We start from the raw sequence: 24,664 nt of genomic DNA, 5'->3' as shown, positions 1-24,664 counted from the left end.
ATCCCCACCTGTCACGCGGGAGACTGGGGTACATCAGGACGCGCATTGGAGTGAAAGCAGGATGCGCTGCGACATGCACTGTGCAGATCCCGCCACACTAAGAGGTGAGTGGGTCTGTGCGATCACAGCGCTAGGCGAATCCCCAATCCCCTTTTGTGCGTGACGACAAAAGAAGCCGGTCTGTTTCCGCCCAGTTTCGAACCAGGGACTTTTCGCGTGGGAGGCAAACGTGATAACCACTACACTACGGAAACGGTAGCAAACCCTTCCCAGCGGCCCAGTGCTGAGCTTCGCCAATGCGATTCAGCTGCTTCCAGTGCCTTTATTGGAGTGCGCTGATGGACCGTGCTCTCTCTCCAGAGACCAGCACGCCTGTCATGGACGGAGCAGGAAAAGCGGCGCCACATTCTACAGCCCTCTCCACGCAATCGACGAAATCGGGCTACTGAAGTGGAGAAAATCGCCTCTCCAGAAAGTGCAAATATCATCTTGGAGAGTATAAATCCTATTGCCGAAGGTCAGCCCTGTCTACCAGAGTAACCCTCCCACCTCCTGCAGCGATGATCAGCTCGTCTCACACGCGAGAAGTCTTCGGTTGGAAACAAGCGCCCCCTCTTCTCGCGCGTTTTGCACGTTCGAGTGGTTTTAATGCGGCTCCTTCGTACACGGTGCTGATCTTTTGGAAAGCAGGAGGCAAAACTGACACGTTCCCATACCGGGAGTCAAACCCGGGCCGCCTGGGTGAAAACCAGGAATCCTAACCGCTAGACCATATGGGAGCACACAACCCCGCTGTTCCGGGCATCATGCAAGCAAACTACATAAATATGAGAAAACACGCAAGAGAGTTGTCACTCAGAGTGTCGAAGGGTCGATGTATACTGGGGCTCAGTTGAAATGCAACGTCAGGACTTTTCCGAATTAGGTCACACGAAGAGAGCACAGCCTTTTCCGCCCTACCATGTGTGTATCGGTAACTCGCCGTGATCGTATAGTGGTCAGTACTTTGCGTTGTGGCCGCAACAACCCCGGTTCGAATCCGGGTCACGGCAGAATAGGGGCGTCTACTTTTACTACTTGCGCGAATGAAGGCAAAAGAAAGCCAATCGATGTGAACGAACGGCGCTTTACAGAGGAGTACTGCCTGACTGGATCGTTGATGAACGACAGAGGCCACTCCGACCTCTTCTCGGTTTTCTTCAACGACTTACTAAGGATCTTCTTCACATTCGCCCATGCAGGGGAAGCCAGTTACACGAAAGCAAACGCAGGAAAGTGCATTTCAAGCAGAGACCAGGAGAGACTTGTTTACACCGAGAGTGGTCGGAGAATGGAACAATGCGCCCAGCCCTGTTGCTGGAGCCGATTCTTGATGAGATCTTGGGCTCACTGGATACTAATCTTTCTGTTGTTCTTGCAGGTCCTGCGCTGCTTTTGAGCCGACAGAGCTCGTCCTGGTCTGTCGGCACAGCCCAATTGCAAATGATCGGCTCCGCGTACAGAAGGAACGTGCGTTTGGTACAAGAGTGCATGAAGGCACCAGAAATACATTGGGAACAAATGACCGGTCGCTCAAGACCTCTGTGAAGTACAGGAGCGTGCAACAAGAGGCTGTTTCCGCCCGGTCTCGAACCGGGGACCTTTCGCGTGTTAGGCGAACGTGATAGCCGCTACACTACGGAAACCTGCAGGGACCGCTGCTGGTGTCTCGCTTGCGTTTCGGGCTGAGAAAGGGAAGCGTCACTTTAGGCAGGGGGCGCTGGAGAGAGGAACAAATGCCGAAACCCGCGATCGAACCAGGGACCTTTAGATCTTCAGTCTAACGCGCTCCCAACTGAGCTATTTCGGCAGTGCACAGAGCCCACAGCCACCTGCTCCAGCGGCATGAGCGCACCAAGAGGAGCGGGAGAGTGTTGCAGGAACGTCACTCAGAAGGAAAGCCACCCAGCTGCGCCCTCTGAGCTCTGTCCAGCGCATCTTCCTCGCATGGACTCCTGCCTGCGACGGGCAGGAAACAATTAACAAGAACAGAACAGCACCCCATGGGTGTCTCATGACCACACCTTAGGTTGTGACACGTGCAGGTGTGAGGGGTTGCCGGGCTACTCTGGAGCAGAGCTTGGGCGGAGGGGGGGCGGGAAAGCAGACAAAGAGGTGACACCTCAAGGTCTGCACGATCACAGCTCTCCGCCGCCCCAGGCTTCCGCTCGATAAGCTACTGGACACACCCGCCCCTCCTCACACAGACCGTGGAAAAGCCCCCGAGTGGGAGGGCTCTCTCTTCCTCCCAGGAGCTCTTGGACACGACGCACAGACAGAGCGCGGGGAGCCGCCGCCTGCAAACACGGCTCCAGACAGGACTCCACTCCGCAGGAGCCGCAGAGCAGAGGAGATGGGGGCAGCTTAGTTCCTGTGCAGAGACCTGAGCTGTTGTTGCTGCGGACGCTGTCTTTTCTGTTCTCGGGGTAGGAGTGAATGTTGAGTTGCCCTTAGAAATGAAGCAGAGCACTTCAACGGCACGGGTGTGTGTGTGTGCGTGCGCCCTGGTGATTCTGGGAGACAGATCGAACCTGGGCTAAAAGAGAGGGGGCTTAGCTCACTTCCATTTGCTAGTTCAGAGTTGTACAACCCATTTGTATCTGCTAGGCGGCGCAGTCGTCGTGCACAAAGAACGCTTTGAAAAGCGTCAAAAGCAAGTCATTCCGAGTTGGTCGTTTGTGTTTTCCGTTCAGACGCGAAATGCTGAAATGATCTCTCGGCTCCTCGGTTGTCATTTCTGCTCCGTAAAGGAATCACAGCACGCGTCGGCTTCCAGCACGCTGGGTCGGGACACGATGCCGGGGATCGAAGGGTGTGATGTCTTCCTCGTTAGTATAGTGGCAAGTATCCCCGCCTGTCACGTGGGAGACCGGGGTTCGATTCCCCGACGGGGAGTAGAAAGCTTTTCTTTTACCTCCTTAGAGAAAGGACTGCCTTTCACTTCTCTGTTTTCTTTCACAGCGTCGTGCACCTTTTCATTGCTCTCGCTTTCAGAGCCTCCGCACGGCACACGACTCGACATCAGAAAGCACATTGAAGTGAAAGCAGGAAGCGCTGCGACATGCAGTGTGCAGATCCTGCCACACTAAGAGGTGAGTGGGTCTGTTCGATGCACAAAGAACGCTTTGATAAGCGTCAAAGGCAAGTCATTCCGAGTTGGTCGTTTGTGTTTTCTGTTCAGACGCGAAATGCTGAAATGATCTCTCGGCTCCTCGGTTGTCATTTCTGCTCCGTAAAGAAATCACAGCACGCGTCGGCTTCCAGCACGGTGGGTCGGGACACGATGCCGGGGGTCGGAGAGAGCGATGTCTTCCTCGTTAGTATAGTGGTGATTATCCCCACCTGTCACGCGGGAGACTGGGGTACATCAGGACGCGCATTGGAGTGAAAGCAGGATGCGCTGCGACATGCACTGTGCAGATCCCGCCACACTAAGAGGTGAGTGGGTCTGTGCGATCACAGCGCTAGGCGAATCCCCAATCCCCTTTTGTGCGTGGCGACAAAAGAAGCCGGTCTGTTTCCGCCCAGTTTCGAACCAGGGACTTTTCGCGTGGGAGGCAAACGTGATAACCACTACACTACGGAAACGGTAGCAAACCCTTCCCAGCGGCCCAGTGCTGAGCTTAGTCAATGCGATTCAGCTGCTTCCAGTGCCTTTATTGGAGTGCGCTGATGGACCGTGCTCTCTCTCCAGAGACCAGCACGCCTGTCATGGACGGAGCAGGAAAAGCGGCGCCACATTCTACAGCCCTCTCCACGCAATCGACGAAATCGGGCTACTGAAGTGGAGAAAATCGCCTCTCCAGAAAGTGCAAATATCATCTTGGAGAGTATAAATCCTATTGCCGAAGGTCAGCCCTGTCTACCAGAGTAACCCTCCCACCTCCTGCAGCGATGATCAGCTCGTCTCACACGCGAGAAGTCTTCGGTTGGAAACAAGCGCCCCCTCTTCTCGCGCGTTTTGCACGTTCGAGTGGTTTTAATGCGGCTCCTTCGTACACGGTGCTGATCTTTTGGAAAGCAGGAGGCAAAACTGACACGTTCCCATACCGGGAGTCAAACCCGGGCCGCCTGGGTGAAAACCAGGAATCCTAACCGCTAGACCATATGGGAGCACACAACCCTGCTGTTCCGGGCATCATGCAAGCAAACTACATAAATATGAGAAAACACGCAAGAGAGTTGTCACTCAGAGTGTCGAAGGGTCGATGTATACTGGGGCTCAGTTGAAATGCAACGTCAGGACTTTTCCGAATTAGGTCACACGAAGAGAGCACAGCCTTTTCCGCCCTACCATGTGTGTATCGGTAACTCGCCGTGATCGTATAGTGGTCAGTACTTTGCGTTGTGGCCGCAACAACCCCGGTTCGAATCCGGGTCACGGCAGAATAGGGGCGTCTGCTTTTACTACTTGCGCGAATGAAGGCAAAAAAAAGCCAATCGATGTGAACGAACGGCGCTTTACAGAGGAGTACTGCCTGACTGGATCGTTGATGAACGACAGAGGCCACTCCGACCTCTTCTCGGTTTTCTTCAACGACTTACTAAGGATCTTCTTCACATTCGCCCATGCAGGGGAAGCCAGTTACACCAAAGCAAACGCAGGAAAGTGCATTTCAAGCAGAGACCAGGAGAGACTTGTTTACACCGAGAGTGGTCGGAGAATGGAACAATGCGCCCAGCCCTGTTGCTGGAGCCGATTCTTGATGAGATCTTGGGCTCACTGGATGCTAATCTTTCTGTTGTTCTTGCAGGTCCTGCGCTGCTTTTGAGCCGACAGAGCTCGTCCTGGTCTGTCGGCACAGCCCAATTGCAAATGATCGGCTCCGCGTACAGAAGGAACGTGCGTTTGGTACAAGAGTGCATGAAGGCACCGGAAATACATTGGGAACAAATGACCGGTCGCTCAAGACCTCTGTGAAGTACAGGAGCGTGCAACAAGAGGCTGTTTCCGCCCGGTCTCGAACCGGGGACCTTTCGCGTGTTAGGCGAACGTGATAGCCGCTACACTACGGAAACCTGCAGGGACCGCTGCTGGTGTCTCGCTTGCGTTTCGGGCTGAGAAAGGGAAGCGTCACTTTAGGCAGGGGGCGCTGGAGAGAGGAACAAAGGGCGCGATGAAACAAAATGCCAAAACCCGGGATCGAACCAGGGACCTTTAGATCTTCAGTCTAACGCTCTCCCAACTGAGCTATTTCGGCAGTGCACAGAGCCCACAGCCACCTGCTCCAGCGGCATGAGCGCACCAAGAGGAGCGGGAGAGTGTTGCAGGAACGTCACTCAGAAGGAAAGCCACCCAGCTGCGCCCTCTGAGCTCTGTCCAGCGCATCTTCCTCGCATGGACTCCTGCCTGCGACGGGCAGGAAACAATTAGCAAGAACAGAACAGCACCCCATGGGTGTCTCATGACCACACCTTAGGTTGTGACACGTGCAGGTGTGAGGGGTTGCCGGGCTACTCTGGAGCAGAGCTTGGGCGGAGGGGGGGCGGGAAAGCAGACAAAGAGGTGACACCTCAAGGTCTGCACGATCACAGCTCTCCGCCGCCCCAGGCTTCCGCTCGATAAGCTACTGGACACACCCGCCCCTCCTCACACAGACCGTGGAAAAGCCCCCGAGTGGGAGGGCTCTCTCTTCCTCCCAGGAGCTCTTGGACACGACGCACAGACAGAGCGCGGGGAGCCGCCGCCTGCAAACACGGCTCCAGGCAGGACTCCACTCCGCAGGAGCCGCAGAGCAGAGGAGATGGGGGCAGCTTAGTTCCTGTGCAGAGACCTGAGCTGTTGTTGCTGCGGACGCTGTCTTTTCTGTTCTCGGGGTAGGAGTGAATGTTGAGTTGCCCTTAGAAATGAAGCAGAGCACTTCAACGGCACGGGTGTGTGTGTGTGCGTGCGCCCTGGTGATTCTGGGAGACAGATCGAACCTGGGCTAAAAGAGAGGGGGCTTAGCCCACTTCCATTTGCTAGTTCAGAGTTGTACAACCCATTTGTATCTGCTAGGCGGCGCAGTCGTCGTGCACAAAGAACGCTTTGAAAAGCGTCAAAAGCAAGTCATTCCGAGTTGGTCGTTTGTGTTTTCCGTTCAGACGCGAAATGCTGAAATGATCTCTCGGCTCCTCGGTTGTCATTTCTGCTCCGTAAAGGAATCACAGCACGCGTCGCCTTCCAGCACGCTGGGTCGGGACACGATGCCGGGGATCGAAGGGTGTGATGTCTTCCTCGTTAGTATAGTGGCAAGTATCCCCGCCTGTCACGCGTGAGACCGGGGTTCGATTCCCCGACGGGGAGTAGAAAGCTTTTCTTTTACCTCCTTAGAGAAAGGACTGCCTTTCACTTCTCTGTTTTCTTTCACAGCGTCGTGCACCTTTTCATTGCTCTCGCTTTCAGAGCCTCCGCACGGCACACGACTCGACATCAGAAAGCACATTGAAGTGAAAGCAGGAAGCGCTGCGACATGCACTGTGCAGATCCCGCCACACTAAGAGGTGAATGGGTCTGTTCGATGCACAAAGAACGCTTTGATAAGCGTCAAAGGCAAGTCATTCCGAGTTGGTCGTTTGTGTTTTCTGTTCAGACGCGAAATGCTGAAATGATCTCTCGGCTCCTCGGTTGTCATTTCTGCTCCGTAAAGAAATCACAGCACGCGTCGGCTTCCAGCACGGTGGGTCGGGACACGATGCCGGGGGTCGGAGAGAGCGATGTCTTCCTCGTTAGTATAGTGGTGATTATCCCCACCTGTCACGCGGGAGACTGGGGTACATCAGGACGCGCATTGGAGTGAAAGCAGGATGCGCTGCGACATGCACTGTGCAGATCCCGCCACACTAAGAGGTGAGTGGGTCTGTGCGATCACAGCGCTAGGCGAATCCCCAATCCCCTTTTGTGCGTGGCGACAAAAGGAGCCGGTCTGTTTCCGCCCAGTTTCGAACCAGGGACTTTTCGCGTGGGAGGCAAACGTGATAACCACTACACTACGGAAACGGTAGCAAACCCTTCCCAGCGGCCCAGTGCTGAGCTTCGCCAATGCGATTCAGCTGCTTCCAGTGCCTTTATTGGAGTGCGCTGATGGACCGTGCTCTCTCTCCAGAGACCAGCACGCCTGTCATGGACGGAGCAGGAAAAGCGGCGCCACATTCTACAGCCCTCTCCACGCAATCGACGAAATCGGGCTACTGAAGTGGAGAAAATCGCCTCTCCAGAAAGTGCAAATATCATCTTGGAGAGTATAAATCCTATTGCCGAAGGTCAGCCCTGTCTACCAGAGTAACCCTCCCACCTCCTGCAGCGATGATCAGCTCGTCTCACACGCGAGAAGTCTTCGGTTGGAAACAAGCGCCCCCTCTTCTCGCGCGTTTTGCACGTTCGAGTGGTTTTAATGCGGCTCCTTCGTACACGGTGCTGATCTTTTGGAAAGCAGGAGGCAAAACTGACACGTTCCCATACCGGGAGTCAAACCCGGGCCACCTGGGTGAAAACCAGGAATCCTAACCGCTAGACCATATGGGAGCACACAACCCCGCTGTTCCGGGCATCATGCAAGCAAACTACATAAATATGAGAAAACACGCAAGAGAGTTGTCACTCAGAGTGTCGAACGGTCGATGTATACTGGGGCTCAGTTGAAATGCAACGTCAGGACTTTTCCGAATTAGGTCACACGAAGAGAGCACAGCCTTTTCCGCCCTACCATGTGTGTATCGGTAACTCGCCGTGATCGTATAGTGGTCAGTACTTTGCGTTGTGGCCGCAACAACCCCGGTTCGAATCCGGGTCACGGCAGAATAGGGGCGTCTGCTTTTACTACTTGCGCGAATGAAGGCAAAAAAAAGCCAATCGATGTGAACGAACGGCGCTTTACAGAGGAGTACTGCCTGACTGGATCGTTGATGAACGACAGAGGCCACTCCGACCTCTTCTCGGTTTTCTTCAACGACTTACTAAGGATCTTCTTCACATTCGCCCATGCAGGGGAAGCCAGTTACACCAAAGCAAACGCAGGAAAGTGCATTTCAAGCAGAGACCAGGAGGGACTTGTTTACACCGAGAGTGGTCGGAGAATGGAACAATGCGCCCAGCCCTGTTGCTGGAGCCGATTCTTGATGAGATCTTGGGCTCACTGGATGCTAATCTTTCTGTTGTTCTTGCAGGTCCTGCGCTGCTTTTGAGCCGACAGAGCTCGTCCTGGTCTGTCGGCACAGCCCAATTGCAAATGATCGGCTCCGCGTACAGAAGGAACGTGCGTTTGGTACAAGAGTGCATGAAGGCACCGGAAATACATTGGGAACAAATGACCGGTCGCTCAAGACCTCTGTGAAGTACAGGAGCGTGCAACAAGAGGCTGTTTCCGCCCGGTCTCGAACCGGGGACCTTTCGCGTGTTAGGCGAACGTGATAGCCGCTACACTACGGAAACCTGCAGGGACCGCTGCTGGTGTCTCGCTTGCGTTTCGGGCTGAGAAAGGGAAGCGTCACTTTAGGCAGGGGGCGCTGGAGAGAGGAACAAAGGGCGCGATGAAACAAAATGCCAAAACCCGGGATCGAACCAGGGACCTTTAGATCTTCAGTCTAACGCTCTCCCAACTGAGCTATTTCGGCAGTGCACAGAGCCCACAGCCACCTGCTCCAGCGGCATGAGCGCACCAAGAGGAGCGGGAGAGTGTTGCAGGAACGTCACTCAGAAGGAAAGCCACCCAGCTGCGCCCTCTGAGCTCTGTCCAGCGCATCTTCCTCGCATGGACTCCTGCCTGCGACGGGCAGGAAACAATTAGCAAGAACAGAACAGCACCCCATGGGTGTCTCATGACCACACCTTAGGTTGTGACACGTGCAGGTGTGAGGGGTTGCCGGGCTACTCTGGAGCAGAGCTTGGGCGGAGGGGGGGCGGGAAAGCAGACAAAGAGGTGACACCTCAAGGTCTGCACGATCACAGCTCTCCGCCGCCCCAGGCTTCCGCTCGATAAGCTACTGGACACACCCGCCCCTCCTCACACAGACCGTGGAAAAGCCCCCGAGTGGGAGGGCTCTCTCTTCCTCCCAGGAGCTCTTGGACACGACGCACAGACAGAGCGCGGGGAGCCGCCGCCTGCAAACACGGCTCCAGGCAGGACTCCACTCCGCAGGAGCCGCAGAGCAGAGGAGATGGGGGCAGCTTAGTTCCTGTGCAGAGACCTGAGCTGTTGTTGCTGCGGACGCTGTCTTTTCTGTTCTCGGGGTAGGAGTGAATGTTGAGTTGCCCTTAGAAATGAAGCAGAGCACTTCAACGGCACGGGTGTGTGTGTGTGCGTGCGCCCTGGTGATTCTGGGAGACAGATCGAACCTGGGCTAAAAGAGAGGGGGCTTAGCCCACTTCCATTTGCTAGTTCAGAGTTGTACAACCCATTTGTATCTGCTAGGCGGCGCAGTCGTCGTGCACAAAGAACGCTTTGAAAAGCGTCAAAAGCAAGTCATTCCGAGTTGGTCGTTTGTGTTTTCCGTTCAGACGCGAAATGCTGAAATGATCTCTCGGCTCCTCGGTTGTCATTTCTGCTCCGTAAAGGAATCACAGCACGCGTCGCCTTCCAGCACGCTGGGTCGGGACACGATGCCGGGGATCGAAGGGTGTGATGTCTTCCTCGTTAGTATAGTGGCAAGTATCCCCGCCTGTCACGCGTGAGACCGGGGTTCGATTCCCCGACGGGGAGTAGAAAGCTTTTCTTTTACCTCCTTAGAGAAAGGACTGCCTTTCACTTCTCTGTTTTCTTTCACAGCGTCGTGCACCTTTTCATTGCTCTCGCTTTCAGAGCCTCCGCACGGCACACGACTCGACATCAGAAAGCACATTGAAGTGAAAGCAGGAAGCGCTGCGACATGCACTGTGCAGATCCCGCCACACTAAGAGGTGAATGGGTCTGTTCGATGCACAAAGAACGCTTTGATAAGCGTCAAAGGCAAGTCATTCCGAGTTGGTCGTTTGTGTTTTCTGTTCAGACGCGAAATGCTGAAATGATCTCTCGGCTCCTCGGTTGTCATTTCTGCTCCGTAAAGAAATCACAGCACGCGTCGGCTTCCAGCACGGTGGGTCGGGACACGATGCCGGGGGTCGGAGAGAGCGATGTCTTCCTCGTTAGTATAGTGGTGATTATCCCCACCTGTCACGCGGGAGACTGGGGTACATCAGGACGCGCATTGGAGTGAAAGCAGGATGCGCTGCGACATGCACTGTGCAGATCCCGCCACACTAAGAGGTGAGTGGGTCTGTGCGATCACAGCGCTAGGCGAATCCCCAATCCCCTTTTGTGCGTGGCGACAAAAGGAGCCGGTCTGTTTCCGCCCAGTTTCGAACCAGGGACTTTTCGCGTGGGAGGCAAACGTGATAACCACTACACTACGGAAACGGTAGCAAACCCTTTCCAGCGGCCCAGTGCTGAGCTTCGCCAATGCGATTCAGCTGCTTCCAGTGCCTTTATTGGAGTGCGCTGATTGACCGTGCTCTCTCTCCAGAGACCAGCACGCCTGTCATGGACGGAGCAGGAAAAGCGGCGCCACATTCTACAGCCCTCTCCACGCAATCGACGAAATCGGGCTACTGAAGTGGAGAAAATCGCTTCTCCAGAAAGTGCAAATATCATCTTGGAGAGTATAAATCCTATTGCCGAAGGTCAGCCCTGTCTACCAGAGTAACCCTCCCACCTCCTGCAGCGATGATCAGCTCGTCTCACACGCGAGAAGTCTTCGGTTGGAAACAAGCGCCCCCTCTTCTCGCGCGTTTTGCACGTTCGAGTGGTTTTAATGCGGCTCCTTCGTACACGGTGCTGATCTTTTGGAAAGCAGGAGGCAAAACTGACACGTTCCCATACCGGGAGTCAAACCCGGGCCGCCTGGGTGAAAACCAGGAATCCTAACCGCTAGACCATATGGGAGCACACAACCCCGCTGTTCCGGGCATCATGCAAGCAAACTACATAAATATGAGAAAACACGCAAGAGAGTTGTCACTCAGAGTGTCGAACGGTCGATGTATACTGGGGCTCAGTTGAAATGCAACGTCAGGACTTTTCCGAATTAGGTCACACGAAGAGAGCACAGCCTTTTCCGCCCTACCATGTGTGTATCGGTAACTCGCCGTGATCGTATAGTGGTCAGTACTTTGCGTTGTGGCCGCAACAACCCCGGTTCGAATCCGGGTCACGGCAGAATAGGGGCGTCTGCTTTTACTACTTGCGCGAATGAAGGCAAAAAAAAGCCAATCGATGTGAACGAACGGCGCTTTACAGAGGAGTACTGCCTGACTGGATCGTTGATGAACGACAGAGGCCACTCCGACCTCTTCTCGGTTTTCTTCAACGACTTACTAAGGATCTTCTTCACATTCGCCCATGCAGGGGAAGCCAGTTACACCAAAGCAAACGCAGGAAAGTGCATTTCAAGCAGAGACCAGGAGGGACTTGTTTACACCGAGAGTGGTCGGAGAATGGAACAATGCGCCCAGCCCTGTTGCTGGAGCCGATTCTTGATGAGATCTTGGGCTCACTGGATGCTAATCTTTCTGTTGTTCTTGCAGGTCCTGCGCTGCTTTTGAGCCGACAGAGCTCGTCCTGGTCTGTCGGCACAGCCCAATTGCAAATGATCGGCTCCGCGTACAGAAGGAACGTGCGTTTGGTACAAGAGTGCATGAAGGCACCGGAAATACATTGGGAACAAATGACCGGTCGCTCAAGACCTCTGTGAAGTACAGGAGCGTGCAACAAGAGGCTGTTTCCGCCCGGTCTCGAACCGGGGACCTTTCGCGTGTTAGGCGAACGTGATAGCCGCTACACTACGGAAACCTGCAGGGACCGCTGCTGGTGTCTCGCTTGCGTTTCGGGCTGAGAAAGGGAAGCGTCACTTTAGGCAGGGGGCGCTGGAGAGAGGAACAAAGGGCGCGATGAAACAAAATGCCGAAACGCGGGATCGAACCAGGGACCTTTAGATCTTCAGTCTAACGCTCTCCCAACTGAGCTATTTCGGCAGTGCACAGAGCCCACAGCCACCTGCTCCAGCGGCATGAGCGCACCAAGAGGAGCGGGAGAGTGTTGCAGGAACGTCACTCAGAAGGAAAGCCACCCAGCTGCGCCCTCTGAGCTCTGTCCAGCGCATCTTCCTCGCATGGACTCCTGCCTGCGACGGGCAGGAAACAATTAGCAAGAACAGAACAGCACCCCATGGGTGTCTCATGACCACACCTTAGGTTGTGACACGTGCAGGTGTGAGGGGTTGCCGGGCTACTCTGGAGCAGAGCTTGGGCGGAGGGGGGGCGGGAAAGCAGACAAAGAGGTGACACCTCAAGGTCTGCACGATCACAGCTCTCCGCCGCCCCAGGCTTCCGCTCGATAAGCTACTGGACACACCCGCCCCTCCTCACACAGACCGTGGAAAAGCACCCGAGTGGGAGGGCTCTCTCTTCCTCCCAGGAGCTCTTGGACACGACGCACAGACAGAGCGCGGGGAGCCGCCGCCTGCAAACACGGCTCCAGGCAGGACTCCACTCCGCAGGAGCCGCAGAGCAGAGGAGATGGGGGCAGCTTAGTTCCTGTGCAGAGACCTGAGCTGTTGTTGCTGCGGACGCTGTCTTTTCTGTTCTCGGGGTAGGAGTGAATGTTGAGTTGCCCTTAGAAATGAAGCAGAGCACTTCAACGGCACGGGTGTGTGTGTGTGCGTGCGCCCTGGTGATTCTGGGAGACAGATCGAACCTGGGCTAAAAGAGAGGGGGCTTAGCCCTCTTCCATTTGCTAGTTCAGAGTTGTACAACCCATTTGTATCTGCTAGGCGGCGCAGTCGTCGTGCACAAAGAACGCTTTGAAAAGCGTCAAAAGCAAGTCATTCCGAGTTGGTCGTTTGTGTTTTCCGTTCAGACGCGAAATGCTGAAATGATCTCTAGGCTCCTCGGTTGTCATTTCTGCTCCGTAAAGGAATCACAGCACGCGTCGCCTTCCAGCACGCTGGGTCGGGACACGATGCCGGGGATCGAAGGGTGTGATGTCTTCCTCGTTAGTATAGTGGCAAGTATCCCAGCCTGTCACGCGTGAGACCGGGGTTCGATTCCCCGACGGGGAGTAGAAAGCTTTTCTTTTACCTCCTTAGAGAAAGGACTGCCTTTCACTTCTCTGTTTTCTTTCACAGCGTCGTGCACCTTTTCATTGCTCTCGCTTTCAGAGCCTCCGCACGGCACACGACTCGACATCAGAAAGCACATTGAAGTGAAAGCAGGAAGCGCTGCGACATGCACTGTGCAGATCCCGCCACACTAAGAGGTGAATGGGTCTGTTCGATGCACAAAGAACGCTTTGATAAGCGTCAAAGGCAAGTCATTCCGAATTGGTCGTTTGTGTTTTCTGTTCAGACGCGAAATGCTGAAATGATCTCTCGGCTCCTCGGTTGTCATTTCTGCTCCGTAAAGAAATCACAGCACGCGTCGGCTTCCAGCACGGTGGGTCGGGACACGATGCCGGGGGTCGGAGAGAGCGATGTCTTCCTCGTTAGTATAGTGGTGATTATCCCCACCTGTCACGCGGGAGACTGGGGTACATCAGGACGCGCATTGGAGTGAAAGCAGGATGCGCTGCGACATGCACTGTGCAGATCCCGCCACACTAAGAGGTGAGTGGGTCTGTGCGATCACAGCGCTAGGCGAATCCCCAATCCCCTTTTGTGCGTGGCGACAAAAGGAGCCGGTCTGTTTCCGCCCAGTTTCGAACCAGGGACTTTTCGCGTGGGAGGCAAACGTGATAACCACTACACTACGGAAACGGTAGCAAACCCTTCCCAGCGGCCCAGTGCTGAGCTTCGCCAATGCGATTCAGCTGCTTCCAGTGCCTTTATTGGAGTGCGCTGATGGACCGTGCTCTCTCTCCAGAGACCAGCACGCCTGTCATGGACGGAGCAGGAAAAGCGGCGCCACATTCTACAGCCCTCTCCACGCAATCGACGAAATCGGGCTACTGAAGTGGAGAAAATCGCCTCTCCAGAAAGTGCAAATATCATCTTGGAGAGTATAAATCCTATTGCCGAAGGTCAGCCCTGTCTACCAGAGTAACCCTCCCACCTCCTGCAGCGATGATCAGCTCGTCTCACACGCGAGAAGTCTTCGGTTGGAAACAAGCGCCCCCTCTTCTCGCGCGTTTTGCACGTTCGAGTGGTTTTAATGCGGCTCCTTCGTACACGGTGCTGATCTTTTGGAAAGCAGGAGGCAAAACTGACACGTTCCCATACCGGGAGTCAAACCCGGGCCGCCTGGGTGAAAACCAGGAATCCTAACCGCTAGACCATATGGGAGCACACAACCCCGCTGTTCCGGGCATCATGCAAGCAAACTACATAAATATGAGAAAACACGCAAGAGAGTTGTCACTCAGAGTGTCGAACGGTCGATGTATACTGGGGCTCAGTTGAAATGCAACGTCAGGACTTTTCCGAATTAGGTCACACGAAGAGAGCACAGCCTTTTCCGCCCTACCATGTGTGTATCGGTAACTCGCCGTGATCGTATAGTGGTCAGTACTTTGCGTTGTGGCCGCAACAACCCCGGTTCGAATCCGGGTCACGGCAGAATAGGGGCATCTACTTTTACTACTTGCGCGAATGAAGGCAAAAGAAAGCCAATCGATGTGAACGAACGGCGCTTTACAGAGGAGTACTGCCTGACTGGATCGTTGATGAACGACAGAGGCCACTCCGACCTCTTCTCGGTTTTCTTCAACGACTTACTAAGGATCTTCTTCACATTCGCCCATGCAGGGGAAGCCAGTTACACCAAAGCAAACGCAGGAAAGTGCATTTCAAGCAGAGACCAGGAGAGACTTGTTTACACCGAGAGTGGTCGGAGAATGGAACAATGCGCCCAGCCCTGTTGCTGGAGCCGATTCTTGATGAGCTCTTGGGCTCACTGGATACTAATCTTTCTGTTGTTCTTGCAGGTCCTGCGCTGCTTTTGAGCCGACAGAGCTCGTCCTGGTCTGTCGGCACAGCCCAATTGCAAATGATCGGCTCCGCGTACAGAAGGAACGTGCGTTTGGTACAAGAGTGCATGAAGGCACCGGAAATACATTGGGAACAAATGACCGGTCGCTCAAGACCTCTGTGAAGTACAGGAGCGTGCAACAAGAGGCTGTTTCCGCCCGGTCTCGAACCGGGGACCTTTCGCGTGTTAGGCGAACGTGATAGCCGCTACACTACGGAAACCTGCAGGGACCGCTGCTGGTGTCTCGCTTGCGTTTCGGGCTGAGAAAGGGAAGCGTCACTTTAGGCAGGGGGCGCTGGAGAGAGGAACAAAGGGCGCGATGAAACAAAATGCCGAAACCCGCGATCGAACCAGGGACCTTTAGATCTTCAGTCTAACGCTCTCCCAACTGAGCTATTTCGGCAGTGCACAGAGCCCACAGCCACCTGCTCCAGCGGCATGAGCGCACCAAGAGGAGCGGGAGAGTGTTGCAGGAACGTCACTCAGAAGGAAAGCCACCCAGCTGCGCCCTCTGAGCTCTGTCCAGCGCATCTTCCTCGCATGGACTCCTGCCTGCGACGGGCAGGAAACAATTAGCAAGAACAGAACAGCACCCCATGGGTGTCTCATGACCACACCTTAGGTTGTGACACGTGCAGGTGTGAGGGGTTGCCGGGCTACTCTGGAGCAGAGCTTGGGCGGAGGGGGGGCGGGAAAGCAGACAAAGAGGTGACACCTCAAGGTCTGCACGATCACAGCTCTCCGCCGCCCCAGGCTTCCGCTCGATAAGCTACTGGACACACCCGCCCCTCCTCACACAGACCGTGGAAAAGCACCCGAGTGGGAGGGCTCTCTCTTCCTCCCAGGAGCTCTTGGACACGACGCACAGACAGAGCGCGGGGAGCCGCCGCCTGCAAACACGGCTCCAGGCAGGACTCCACTCCGCAGGAGCCGCAGAGCAGAGGAGATGGGGGCAGCTTAGTTCCTGTGCAGAGACCTGAGCTGTTGTTGCTGCGGACGCTGTCTTTTCTGTTCTCGGGGTAGGAGTGAATGTTGAGTTGCCCTTAGAAATGAAGCAGAGCACTTCAACGGCACGGGTGTGTGTGTGTGCGTGCGCCCTGGTGATTCTGGGAGACAGATCGAACCTGGGCTAAAAGAGAGGGGGCTTAGCCCTCTTCCATTTGCTAGTTCAGAGTTGTACAACCCATTTGTATCTGCTAGGCGGCGCAGTCGTCGTGCACAAAGAACGCTTTGAAAAGCGTCAAAAGCAAGTCATTCCGAGTTGGTCGTTTGTGTTTTCCGTTCAGACGCGAAATGCTGAAATGATCTCTAGGCTCCTCGGTTGTCATTTCTGCTCCGTAAAGGAATCACAGCACGCGTCGCCTTCCAGCACGGTGGGTCGGGACACGATGCCGGGGATCGAAGGTTGTGATGTCTTCCTCGTTAGTATAGTGGCAAGTATCCCAGCCTGTCACGCGTGAGACCGGGGTTCGATTCCCCAACGGGGAGTAGAAAGCTTTTCTTTTACCTCCTTAGAGAAAGGACTGCCTTTCACTTCTCTGTTTTCTTTCACAGCGTCGTGCACCTTTTCATTGCTCTCGCTTTCAGAGCCTCCGCACGGCACACGACTCGACATCAGAAAGCACATTGAAGTGAAAGCAGGAAGCGCTGCGACATGCACTGTGCAGATCCCGCCACACTAAGAGGTGAATGGGTCTGTTCGATGCACAAAGAACGCTTTGATAAGCGTCAAAGGCAAGTCATTCCGAATTGGTCGTTTGTGTTTTCTGTTCAGACGCGAAATGCTGAAATGATCTCTCGGCTCCTCGGTTGTCATTTCTGCTCCGTAAAGAAATCACAGCACGCGTCGGCTTCCAGCACGGTGGGTCGGGACACGATGCCGGGGGTCGGAGAGAGCGATGTCTTCCTCGTTAGTATAGTGGTGATTATCCCCACCTGTCACGCGGGAGACTGGGGTACATCAGGACGCGCATTGGAGTGAAAGCAGGATGCGCTGCGACATGCACTGTGCAGATCCCGCCACACTAAGAGGTGAGTGGGTCTGTGCGATCACAGCGCTAGGCGAATCCCCAATCCCCTTTTGTGCGTGGCGACAAAAGGAGCCGGTCTGTTTCCGCCCAGTTTCGAACCAGGGACTTTTCGCGTGGGAGGCAAACGTGATAACCACTACACTACGGAAACGGTAGCAAACCCTTCCCAGCGGCCCAGTGCTGAGCTTCGCCAATGCGATTCAGCTGCTTCCAGTGCCTTTATTGGAGTGCGCTGATGGACCGTGCTCTCTCTCCAGAGACCAGCACGCCTGTCATGGACGGAGCAGGAAAAGCGGCGCCACATTCTACAGCCCTCTCCACGCAATCGACGAAATCGGGCTACTGAAGTGGAGAAAATCGCCTCTCCAGAAAGTGCAAATATCATCTTGGAGAGTATAAATCCTATTGCCGAAGGTCAGCCCTGTCTACCAGAGTAACCCTCCCACCTCCTGCAGCGATGATCAGCTCGTCTCACACGCGAGAAGTCTTCGGTTGGAAACAAGCGCCCCCTCTTCTCGCGCGTTTTGCACGTTCGAGTGGTTTTAATGCGGCTCCTTCGTACACGGTGCTGATCTTTTGGAAAGCAGGAGGCAAAACTGACACGTTCCCATACCGGGAGTCAAACCCGGGCCGCCTGGGTGAAAACCAGGAATCCTAACCGCTAGACCATATGGGAGCACACAACCCCGCTGTTCCGGGCATCATGCAAGCAAACTACATAAATATGAGAAAACACGCAAGAGAGTTGTCACTCAGAGTGTCGAAGGGTCGATGTATACTGGGGCTCAGTTGAAATGCAACGTCAGGACTTTTCCGAATTAGGTCACACGAAGAGAGCACAGCCTTTTCCGCCCTACCATGTGTGTATCGGTAACTCGCCGTGATCGTATAGTGGTCAGTACTTTGCGTTGTGGCCGCAACAACCCCGGTTCGAATCCGGGTCACGGCAGAATAGGGGCGTCTGCTTTTACTACTTGCGCGAATGAAGGCAAAAAAAAGCCAATCGATGTGAACGAACGGCGCTTTACAGAGGAGTACTGCCTGACTGGATCGTTGATGAACGACAGAGGCCACTCCGACCTCTTCTCGGTTTTCTTCAACGACTTACTAAGGATCTTCTTCACATTCGCCCATGCAGGGGAAGCCAGTTACACCAAAGCAAACGCAGGAAAGTGCATTTCAAGCAGAGACCAGGAGGGACTTGTTTACACCGAGAGTGGTCGGAGAATGGAACAATGCGCCCAGCCCTGTTGCTGGAGCCGATTCTTGATGAGATCTTGGGCTCACTGGATGCTAATCTTTCTGTTGTTCTTGCAGGTCCTGCGCTGCTTTTGAGCCGACAGAGCTCGTCCTGGTCTGTCGGCACAGCCCAATTGCAAATGATCGGCTCCGCGTACAGAAGGAACGTGCATTTGGTACAAGAGTGCATGAAGGCACCGGAAATACATTGGGAACAAATGACCGGTCGCTCAAAACCTCTGTGAAGTACAGGAGCGTGCAACAAGAGGCTGTTTCCGCCCGGTCTCGAACCGGGGACCTTTCGCGTGTTAGGCGAACGTGATAGCCGCTACACTACGGAAACCTGCAGGGACCGCTGCTGGTGTCTCGCTTGCGTTTCGGGCTGAGAAAGGGAAGCGTCACTTTAGGCAGGGGGCGCTGGAGAGAGGAACAAAGGGCGCGATGAAACAAAATGCCGAAACCCGGGATCGAACCAGGGACCTTTAGATCTTCAGTCTAACGCTCTCCCAACTGAGCTATTTCGGCAGTGCACAGAGCCCACAGCCACCTGCTCCAGCGGCATGAGCGCACCAAGAGGAGCGGGAGAGTGTTGCAGGAACGTCACTCAGAAGGAAAGCCACCCAGCTGCGCCCTCTGAGCTCTGTCCAGCGCATCTTCCTCGCATGGACTCCTGCCTGCGACGGGCAGGAAACAATTAGCAAGAACAGAACAGCACCCCATGGGTGTCTCATGACCACACCTTAGGTTGTGACACGTGCAGGTGTGAGGGGTTGCCGGGCTACTCTGGAGCAGAGCTTGGGCGGAGGGGGGGCGGGAAAGCAGACAAAGAGGTGACACCTCAAGGTCTGCACGATCACAGCTCTCCGCCGCCCCAGGCTTCCGCTCGATAAGCTACTGGACACACCCGCCCCTCCTCACACAGACCGTGGAAAAGCACCCGAGTGGGAGGGCTCTCTCTTCCTCCCAGGAGCTCTTGGACACGACGCACAGACAGAGCGCGGGGAGCCGCCGCCTGCAAACACGGCTCCAGGCAGGACTCCACTCCGCAGGAGCCGCAGAGCAGAGGAGATGGGGGCAGCTTAGTTCCTGTGCAGAGACCTGAGCTGTTGTTGCTGCGGACGCTGTCTTTTCTGTTCTCGGGGTAGGAGTGAATGTTGAGTTGCCCTTAGAAATGAAGCAGAGCACTTCAACGGCACGGGTGTGTGTGTGTGCGTGCGCCCTGGTGATTCTGGGAGACAGATCGAACCTGGGCTAAAAGAGAGGGGGCTTAGCCCTCTTCCATTTGCTAGTTCAGAGTTGTACAACCCATTTGTATCTGCTAGGCGGCGCAGTCGTCGTGCACAAAGAACGCTTTGAAAAGCGTCAAAAGCAAGTCATTCCGAGTTGGTCGTTTGTGTTTTCCGTTCAGACGCGAAATGCTGAAATGATCTCTCGGCTCCTCGGTTGTCATTTCTGCTCCGTAAAGGAATCACAGCACGCGTCGCCTTCCAGCACGCTGGGTCGGGACACGATGCCGGGGATCGAAGGGTGTGATGTCTTCCTCGTTAGTATAGTGGCAAGTATCCCCGCCTGTCACGCGGGAGACCGGGGTTCGATTCCCCGACGGGGAGTCGAAAGCTTTTCTTTTACCTCCTTAGAGAAAGGACTGCCTTTCACTTCTCTGTTTTCTTTCACAGCGTCGTGCACCTTTTCATTGCTCTCGCTTTCAGAGCCTCCGCACGGCACACGACTCGACATCAGAAAGCACATTGAAGTGAAAGCAGGAAGCGCTGCGACATGCACTGTGCAGATCCCGCCACACTAAGAGGTGAGTGGGTCTGTTCGATGCACAAAGAACGCTTTGATAAGCGTCAAAGGCAAGTCATTCCGAGTTGGTCGTTTGTGTTTTCTGTTCAGACGCGAAATGCTGAAATGATCTCTCGGCTCCTCGGTTGTCATTTCTGCTCCGTAAAGAAATCACAGCACGCGTCGGCTTCCAGCACGGTGGGTCGGGACACGATGCCGGGGATCGAAGGGTGTGATGTCTTCCTCGTTAGTATAGTGGCAAGTATCCCCGCCTGTCACGCGGGAGACCGGGGTTCGATTCCCCGACGGGGAGTAGAAAGCTTTTCTTTTACCTCCTTAGAGAAAGGACTGCCTTTCACTTCTCTGTTTTCTTTCACAGCGTCGTGCACCTTTTCATTGCTCTCGCTTTCAGAGCCTCCGCACGGCACACGACTCGACATCAGAAAGCACATTGAAGTGAAAGCAGGAAGCGCTGCGACATGCACTGTGCAGATCCCGCCACACTAAGAGGTGAATGGGTCTGTTCGATGCACAAAGAACGCTTTGATAAGCGTCAAAGGCAAGTCATTCCGAGTTGGTCGTTTGTGTTTTCTGTTCAGACGCGAAATGCTGAAATGATCTCTCGGCTCCTCGGTTGTCATTTCTGCTCCGTAAAGAAATCACAGCACGCGTCGGCTTCCAGCACGGTGGGTCGGGACACGATGCCGGGGGTCGGAGAGAGCGATGTCTTCCTCGTTAGTATAGTGGTGATTATCCCCACCTGTCACGCGGGAGACTGGGGTACATCAGGACGCGCATTGGAGTGAAAGCAGGATGCGCTGCGACATGCACTGTGCAGATCCCGCCACACTAAGAGGTGAGTGGGTCTGTGCGATCACAGCGCTAGGCGAATCCCCAATCCCCTTTTGTGCGTGGCGACAAAAGGAGCCGGTCTGTTTCCGCCCAGTTTCGAACCAGAGACTTTTCGCGTGGGAGGCAAACGTGATAACCACTACACTACGGAAACGGTAGCAAACCCTTTCCAGCGGCCCAGTGCTGAGCTTCGCCAATGCGATTCAGCTGCTTCCAGTGCCTTTATTGGAGTGCGCTGATGGACCGTGCTCTCTCCAGAGACCAGCACGCCTGTCATGGACGGAGCAGGAAATGCGGCGCCACATTCTACAGCCCTCTCCACGCAATCGACGAAATCGGGCTACTGAAGTGGAGAAAATCGCCTCTCCAGAAAGTGCAAATATCATCTTGGAGAGTATAAATCCTATTGCCGAAGGTCAGCCCTGTCTACCAGAGTAACCCTCCCACCTCCTGCAGCGATGATCAGCTCGTCTCACACGCGAGAAGTCTTCGGTTGGAAACAAGCGCCCCCTCTTCTCGCGCGTTTTGCACGTTCGAGTGGTTTTAATGCGGCTCCTTCGTACACGGTGCTGATCTTTTGGAAAGCAGGAGGCAAAACTGACACGTTCCCATACCGGGAGTCAAACCCGGGCCGTCTGGGTGAAAACCAGGAATCCTAACCGCTAGACCATATGGGAGCACACAACCCCGCTGTTCCGGGCATCATGCAAGCAAACTACATAAATATGAGAAAACACGCAAGAGAGTTGTCACTCAGAGTGTCGAACGGTCGATGTATACTGGGGCTCAGTTGAAATGCAACGTCAGGACTTTTCCGAATTAGGTCACACGAAGAGAGCACAGCCTTTTCCGCCCTACCATGTGTGTATCGGTAACTCGCCGTGATCGTATAGTGGTCAGTACTTTGCGTTGTGGCCGCAACAACCCCGGTTCGAATCCGGGTCACGGCAGAATAGGGGCATCTACTTTTACTACTTGCGCGAATGAAGGCAAAAGAAAGCCAATCGATGTGAACGAACGGCGCTTTACAGAGGAGTACTGCCTGACTGGATCGTTGATGAACGACAGAGGCCACTCCGACCTCTTCTCGGTTTTCTTCAACGACTTACTAAGGATCTTCTTCACATTCGCCCATGCAGGGGAAGCCAGTTACACCAAAGCAAACGCAGGAAAGTGCATTTCAAGCAGAGACCAGGAGAGACTTGTTTACACCGAGAGTGGTCGGAGAATGGAACAATGCGCCCAGCCCTGTTGCTGGAGCCGATTCTTGATGAGCTCTTGGGCTCACTGGATACTAATCTTTCTGTTGTTCTTGCAGGTCCTGCGCTGCTTTTGAGCCGACAGAGCTCGTCCTGGTCTGTCGGCACAGCCCAATTGCAAATGATCGGCTCCGCGTACAGAAGGAACGTGCGTTTGGTACAAGAGTGCATGAAGGCACCGGAAATACATTGGGAACAAATGACCGGTCGCTCAAGACCTCTGTGAAGTACAGGAGCGTGCAACAAGAGGCTGTTTCCGCCCGGTCTCGAACCGGGGACCTTTCGCGTGTTAGGCGAACGTGATAGCCGCTACACTACGGAAACCTGCAGGGACCGCTGCTGGTGTCTCGCTTGCGTTTCGGGCTGAGAAAGGGAAGCGTCACTTTAGGCAGGGGGCGCTGGAGAGAGGAACAAAGGGCGCGATGAAACAAAATGCCGAAACCCGCGATCGAACCAGGGACCTTTAGATCTTCAGTCTAACGCTCTCCCAACTGAGCTATTTCGGCAGTGCACAGAGCCCACAGCCACCTGCTCCAGCGGCATGAGCGCACCAAGAGGAGCGGGAGAGTGTTGCAGGAACGTCACTCAGAAGGAAAGCCACCCAGCTGCGCCCTCTGAGCTCTGTCCAGCGCATCTTCCTCGCATGGACTCCTGCCTGCGACGGGCAGGAAACAATTAGCAAGAACAGAACAGCACCCCATGGGTGTCTCATGACCACACCTTAGGTTGTGACACGTGCAGGTGTGAGGGGTTGCCGGGCTACTCTGGAGCAGAGCTTGGGCGGAGGGGGGGCGGGAAAGCAGACAAAGAGGTGACACCTCAAGGTCTGCACGATCACAGCTCTCCGCCGCCCCAGGCTTCCGCTCGATAAGCTACTGGACACACCCGCCCCTCCTCACACAGACCGTGGAAAAGCACCCGAGTGGGAGGGCTCTCTCTTCCTCCCAGGAGCTCTTGGACACGACGCACAGACAGAGCGCGGGGAGCCGCCGCCTGCAAACACGGCTCCAGGCAGGACTCCACTCCGCAGGAGCCGCAGAGCAGAGGAGATGGGGGCAGCTTAGTTCCTGTGCAGAGACCTGAGCTGTTGTTGCTGCGGACGCTGTCTTTTCTGTTCTCGGGGTAGGAGTGAATGTTGAGTTGCCCTTAGAAATGAAGCAGAGCACTTCAACGGCACGGGTGTGTGTGTGTGCGTGCGCCCTGGTGATTCTGGGAGACAGATCGAACCTGGGCTAAAAGAGAGGGGGCTTAGCCCTCTTCCATTTGCTAGTTCAGAGTTGTACAACCCATTTGTATCTGCTAGGCGGCGCAGTCGTCGTGCACAAAGAACGCTTTGAAAAGCGTCAAAAGCAAGTCATTCCGAGTTGGTCGTTTGTGTTTTCCGTTCAGACGCGAAATGCTGAAATGATCTCTAGGCTCCTCGGTTGTCATTTCTGCTCCGTAAAGGAATCACAGCACGCGTCGCCTTCCAGCACGGTGGGTCGGGACACGATGCCGGGGATCGAAGGTTGTGATGTCTTCCTCGTTAGTATAGTGGCAAGTATCCCAGCCTGTCACGCGTGAGACCGGGGTTCGATTCCCCAACGGGGAGTAGAAAGCTTTTCTTTTACCTCCTTAGAGAAAGGACTGCCTTTCACTTCTCTGTTTTCTTTCACAGCGTCGTGCACCTTTTCATTGCTCTCGCTTTCAGAGCCTCCGCACGGCACACGACTCGACATCAGAAAGCACATTGAAGTGAAAGCAGGAAGCGCTGCGACATGCACTGTGCAGATCCCGCCACACTAAGAGGTGAATGGGTCTGTTCGATGCACAAAGAACGCTTTGATAAGCGTCAAAGGCAAGTCATTCCGAATTGGTCGTTTGTGTTTTCTGTTCAGACGCGAAATGCTGAAATGATCTCTCGGCTCCTCGGTTGTCATTTCTGCTCCGTAAAGAAATCACAGCACGCGTCGGCTTCCAGCACGGTGGGTCGGGACACGATGCCGGGGGTCGGAGAGAGCGATGTCTTCCTCGTTAGTATAGTGGTGATTATCCCCACCTGTCACGCGGGAGACTGGGGTACATCAGGACGCGCATTGGAGTGAAAGCAGGATGCGCTGCGACATGCACTGTGCAGATCCCGCCACACTAAGAGGTGAGTGGGTCTGTGCGATCACAGCGCTAGGCGAATCCCCAATCCCCTTTTGTGCGTGGCGACAAAAGGAGCCGGTCTGTTTCCGCCCAGTTTCGAACCAGGGACTTTTCGCGTGGGAGGCAAACGTGATAACCACTACACTACGGAAACGGTAGCAAACCCTTCCCAGCGGCCCAGTGCTGAGCTTCGCCAATGCGATTCAGCTGCTTCCAGTGCCTTTATTGGAGTGCGCTGATGGACCGTGCTCTCTCTCCAGAGACCAGCACGCCTGTCATGGACGGAGCAGGAAAAGCGGCGCCACATTCTACAGCCCTCTCCACGCAATCGACGAAATCGGGCTACTGAAGTGGAGAAA

At 54.8% G+C, this 24,664-nt stretch overlaps 25 non-coding genes across 25 annotated transcripts; 9 read left to right on the top strand and 16 right to left on the bottom strand.

Moving 5' to 3' along the window:
• Positions 1 to 181: 181 nt before the first annotated feature.
• On the bottom strand, positions 182 to 254 carry trnag-ccc (transfer RNA glycine (anticodon CCC)). Its single transcript has one exon. It is a non-coding gene; the product is annotated as a tRNA-Gly (tRNA).
• A 726-nt stretch (positions 255 to 980) lies between these two features.
• On the top strand, positions 981 to 1,052 carry trnah-gug (transfer RNA histidin (anticodon GUG)). The gene has a single exon. It is a non-coding gene; the product is annotated as a tRNA-His (tRNA).
• Positions 1,053 to 1,612: 560 nt separating this feature from the next.
• On the bottom strand, positions 1,613 to 1,685 carry trnav-aac (transfer RNA valine (anticodon AAC)). The gene has a single exon. It is a non-coding gene; the product is annotated as a tRNA-Val (tRNA).
• Positions 1,686 to 3,554: 1,869 nt separating this feature from the next.
• On the bottom strand, positions 3,555 to 3,627 carry trnag-ccc (transfer RNA glycine (anticodon CCC)). The gene has a single exon. It is a non-coding gene; the product is annotated as a tRNA-Gly (tRNA).
• A 726-nt stretch (positions 3,628 to 4,353) lies between these two features.
• Positions 4,354 to 4,425, top strand: trnah-gug (transfer RNA histidin (anticodon GUG)). Its single transcript has one exon. It is a non-coding gene; the product is annotated as a tRNA-His (tRNA).
• Positions 4,426 to 4,985: 560 nt separating this feature from the next.
• Positions 4,986 to 5,058, bottom strand: trnav-aac (transfer RNA valine (anticodon AAC)). The gene has a single exon. It is a non-coding gene; the product is annotated as a tRNA-Val (tRNA).
• Positions 5,059 to 6,945: 1,887 nt separating this feature from the next.
• Positions 6,946 to 7,018, bottom strand: trnag-ccc (transfer RNA glycine (anticodon CCC)). Its single transcript has one exon. It is a non-coding gene; the product is annotated as a tRNA-Gly (tRNA).
• Positions 7,019 to 7,471: 453 nt separating this feature from the next.
• trnae-uuc (transfer RNA glutamic acid (anticodon UUC)) lies at positions 7,472 to 7,543 on the bottom strand. Its single transcript has one exon. It is a non-coding gene; the product is annotated as a tRNA-Glu (tRNA).
• A 201-nt stretch (positions 7,544 to 7,744) lies between these two features.
• On the top strand, positions 7,745 to 7,816 carry trnah-gug (transfer RNA histidin (anticodon GUG)). Its single transcript has one exon. It is a non-coding gene; the product is annotated as a tRNA-His (tRNA).
• A 560-nt stretch (positions 7,817 to 8,376) lies between these two features.
• On the bottom strand, positions 8,377 to 8,449 carry trnav-aac (transfer RNA valine (anticodon AAC)). The gene has a single exon. It is a non-coding gene; the product is annotated as a tRNA-Val (tRNA).
• Positions 8,450 to 10,336: 1,887 nt separating this feature from the next.
• Positions 10,337 to 10,409, bottom strand: trnag-ccc (transfer RNA glycine (anticodon CCC)). The gene has a single exon. It is a non-coding gene; the product is annotated as a tRNA-Gly (tRNA).
• Positions 10,410 to 11,135: 726 nt separating this feature from the next.
• trnah-gug (transfer RNA histidin (anticodon GUG)) lies at positions 11,136 to 11,207 on the top strand. Its single transcript has one exon. It is a non-coding gene; the product is annotated as a tRNA-His (tRNA).
• A 560-nt stretch (positions 11,208 to 11,767) lies between these two features.
• On the bottom strand, positions 11,768 to 11,840 carry trnav-aac (transfer RNA valine (anticodon AAC)). Its single transcript has one exon. It is a non-coding gene; the product is annotated as a tRNA-Val (tRNA).
• A 1,887-nt stretch (positions 11,841 to 13,727) lies between these two features.
• trnag-ccc (transfer RNA glycine (anticodon CCC)) lies at positions 13,728 to 13,800 on the bottom strand. Its single transcript has one exon. It is a non-coding gene; the product is annotated as a tRNA-Gly (tRNA).
• Positions 13,801 to 14,526: 726 nt separating this feature from the next.
• Positions 14,527 to 14,598, top strand: trnah-gug (transfer RNA histidin (anticodon GUG)). Its single transcript has one exon. It is a non-coding gene; the product is annotated as a tRNA-His (tRNA).
• A 560-nt stretch (positions 14,599 to 15,158) lies between these two features.
• Positions 15,159 to 15,231, bottom strand: trnav-aac (transfer RNA valine (anticodon AAC)). The gene has a single exon. It is a non-coding gene; the product is annotated as a tRNA-Val (tRNA).
• A 1,887-nt stretch (positions 15,232 to 17,118) lies between these two features.
• trnag-ccc (transfer RNA glycine (anticodon CCC)) lies at positions 17,119 to 17,191 on the bottom strand. Its single transcript has one exon. It is a non-coding gene; the product is annotated as a tRNA-Gly (tRNA).
• Positions 17,192 to 17,917: 726 nt separating this feature from the next.
• Positions 17,918 to 17,989, top strand: trnah-gug (transfer RNA histidin (anticodon GUG)). The gene has a single exon. It is a non-coding gene; the product is annotated as a tRNA-His (tRNA).
• Positions 17,990 to 18,549: 560 nt separating this feature from the next.
• Positions 18,550 to 18,622, bottom strand: trnav-aac (transfer RNA valine (anticodon AAC)). Its single transcript has one exon. It is a non-coding gene; the product is annotated as a tRNA-Val (tRNA).
• A 109-nt stretch (positions 18,623 to 18,731) lies between these two features.
• On the bottom strand, positions 18,732 to 18,804 carry trnaf-gaa (transfer RNA phenylalanine (anticodon GAA)). The gene has a single exon. It is a non-coding gene; the product is annotated as a tRNA-Phe (tRNA).
• A 1,013-nt stretch (positions 18,805 to 19,817) lies between these two features.
• On the top strand, positions 19,818 to 19,889 carry trnad-guc (transfer RNA aspartic acid (anticodon GUC)). The gene has a single exon. It is a non-coding gene; the product is annotated as a tRNA-Asp (tRNA).
• A 416-nt stretch (positions 19,890 to 20,305) lies between these two features.
• On the top strand, positions 20,306 to 20,377 carry trnad-guc (transfer RNA aspartic acid (anticodon GUC)). Its single transcript has one exon. It is a non-coding gene; the product is annotated as a tRNA-Asp (tRNA).
• Positions 20,378 to 21,794: 1,417 nt separating this feature from the next.
• On the top strand, positions 21,795 to 21,866 carry trnah-gug (transfer RNA histidin (anticodon GUG)). The gene has a single exon. It is a non-coding gene; the product is annotated as a tRNA-His (tRNA).
• A 560-nt stretch (positions 21,867 to 22,426) lies between these two features.
• On the bottom strand, positions 22,427 to 22,499 carry trnav-aac (transfer RNA valine (anticodon AAC)). Its single transcript has one exon. It is a non-coding gene; the product is annotated as a tRNA-Val (tRNA).
• Positions 22,500 to 24,386: 1,887 nt separating this feature from the next.
• Positions 24,387 to 24,459, bottom strand: trnag-ccc (transfer RNA glycine (anticodon CCC)). The gene has a single exon. It is a non-coding gene; the product is annotated as a tRNA-Gly (tRNA).
• Positions 24,460 to 24,664: the final 205 nt, after the last annotated feature.

The sequence above is a fragment of the Atractosteus spatula genome, unplaced genomic scaffold (genome assembly GCF_055471065.1).
Source record: "Atractosteus spatula isolate fAtrSpa1 unplaced genomic scaffold, fAtrSpa1.hap1 Scaffold_30, whole genome shotgun sequence".
Classification (NCBI taxonomy): Eukaryota; Metazoa; Chordata; class Actinopteri; order Semionotiformes; family Lepisosteidae; genus Atractosteus; species Atractosteus spatula.
The sequence above is the reverse complement of the archived record's forward strand: the minus strand, read 5'-3'. Positions and strand labels throughout refer to the sequence as shown.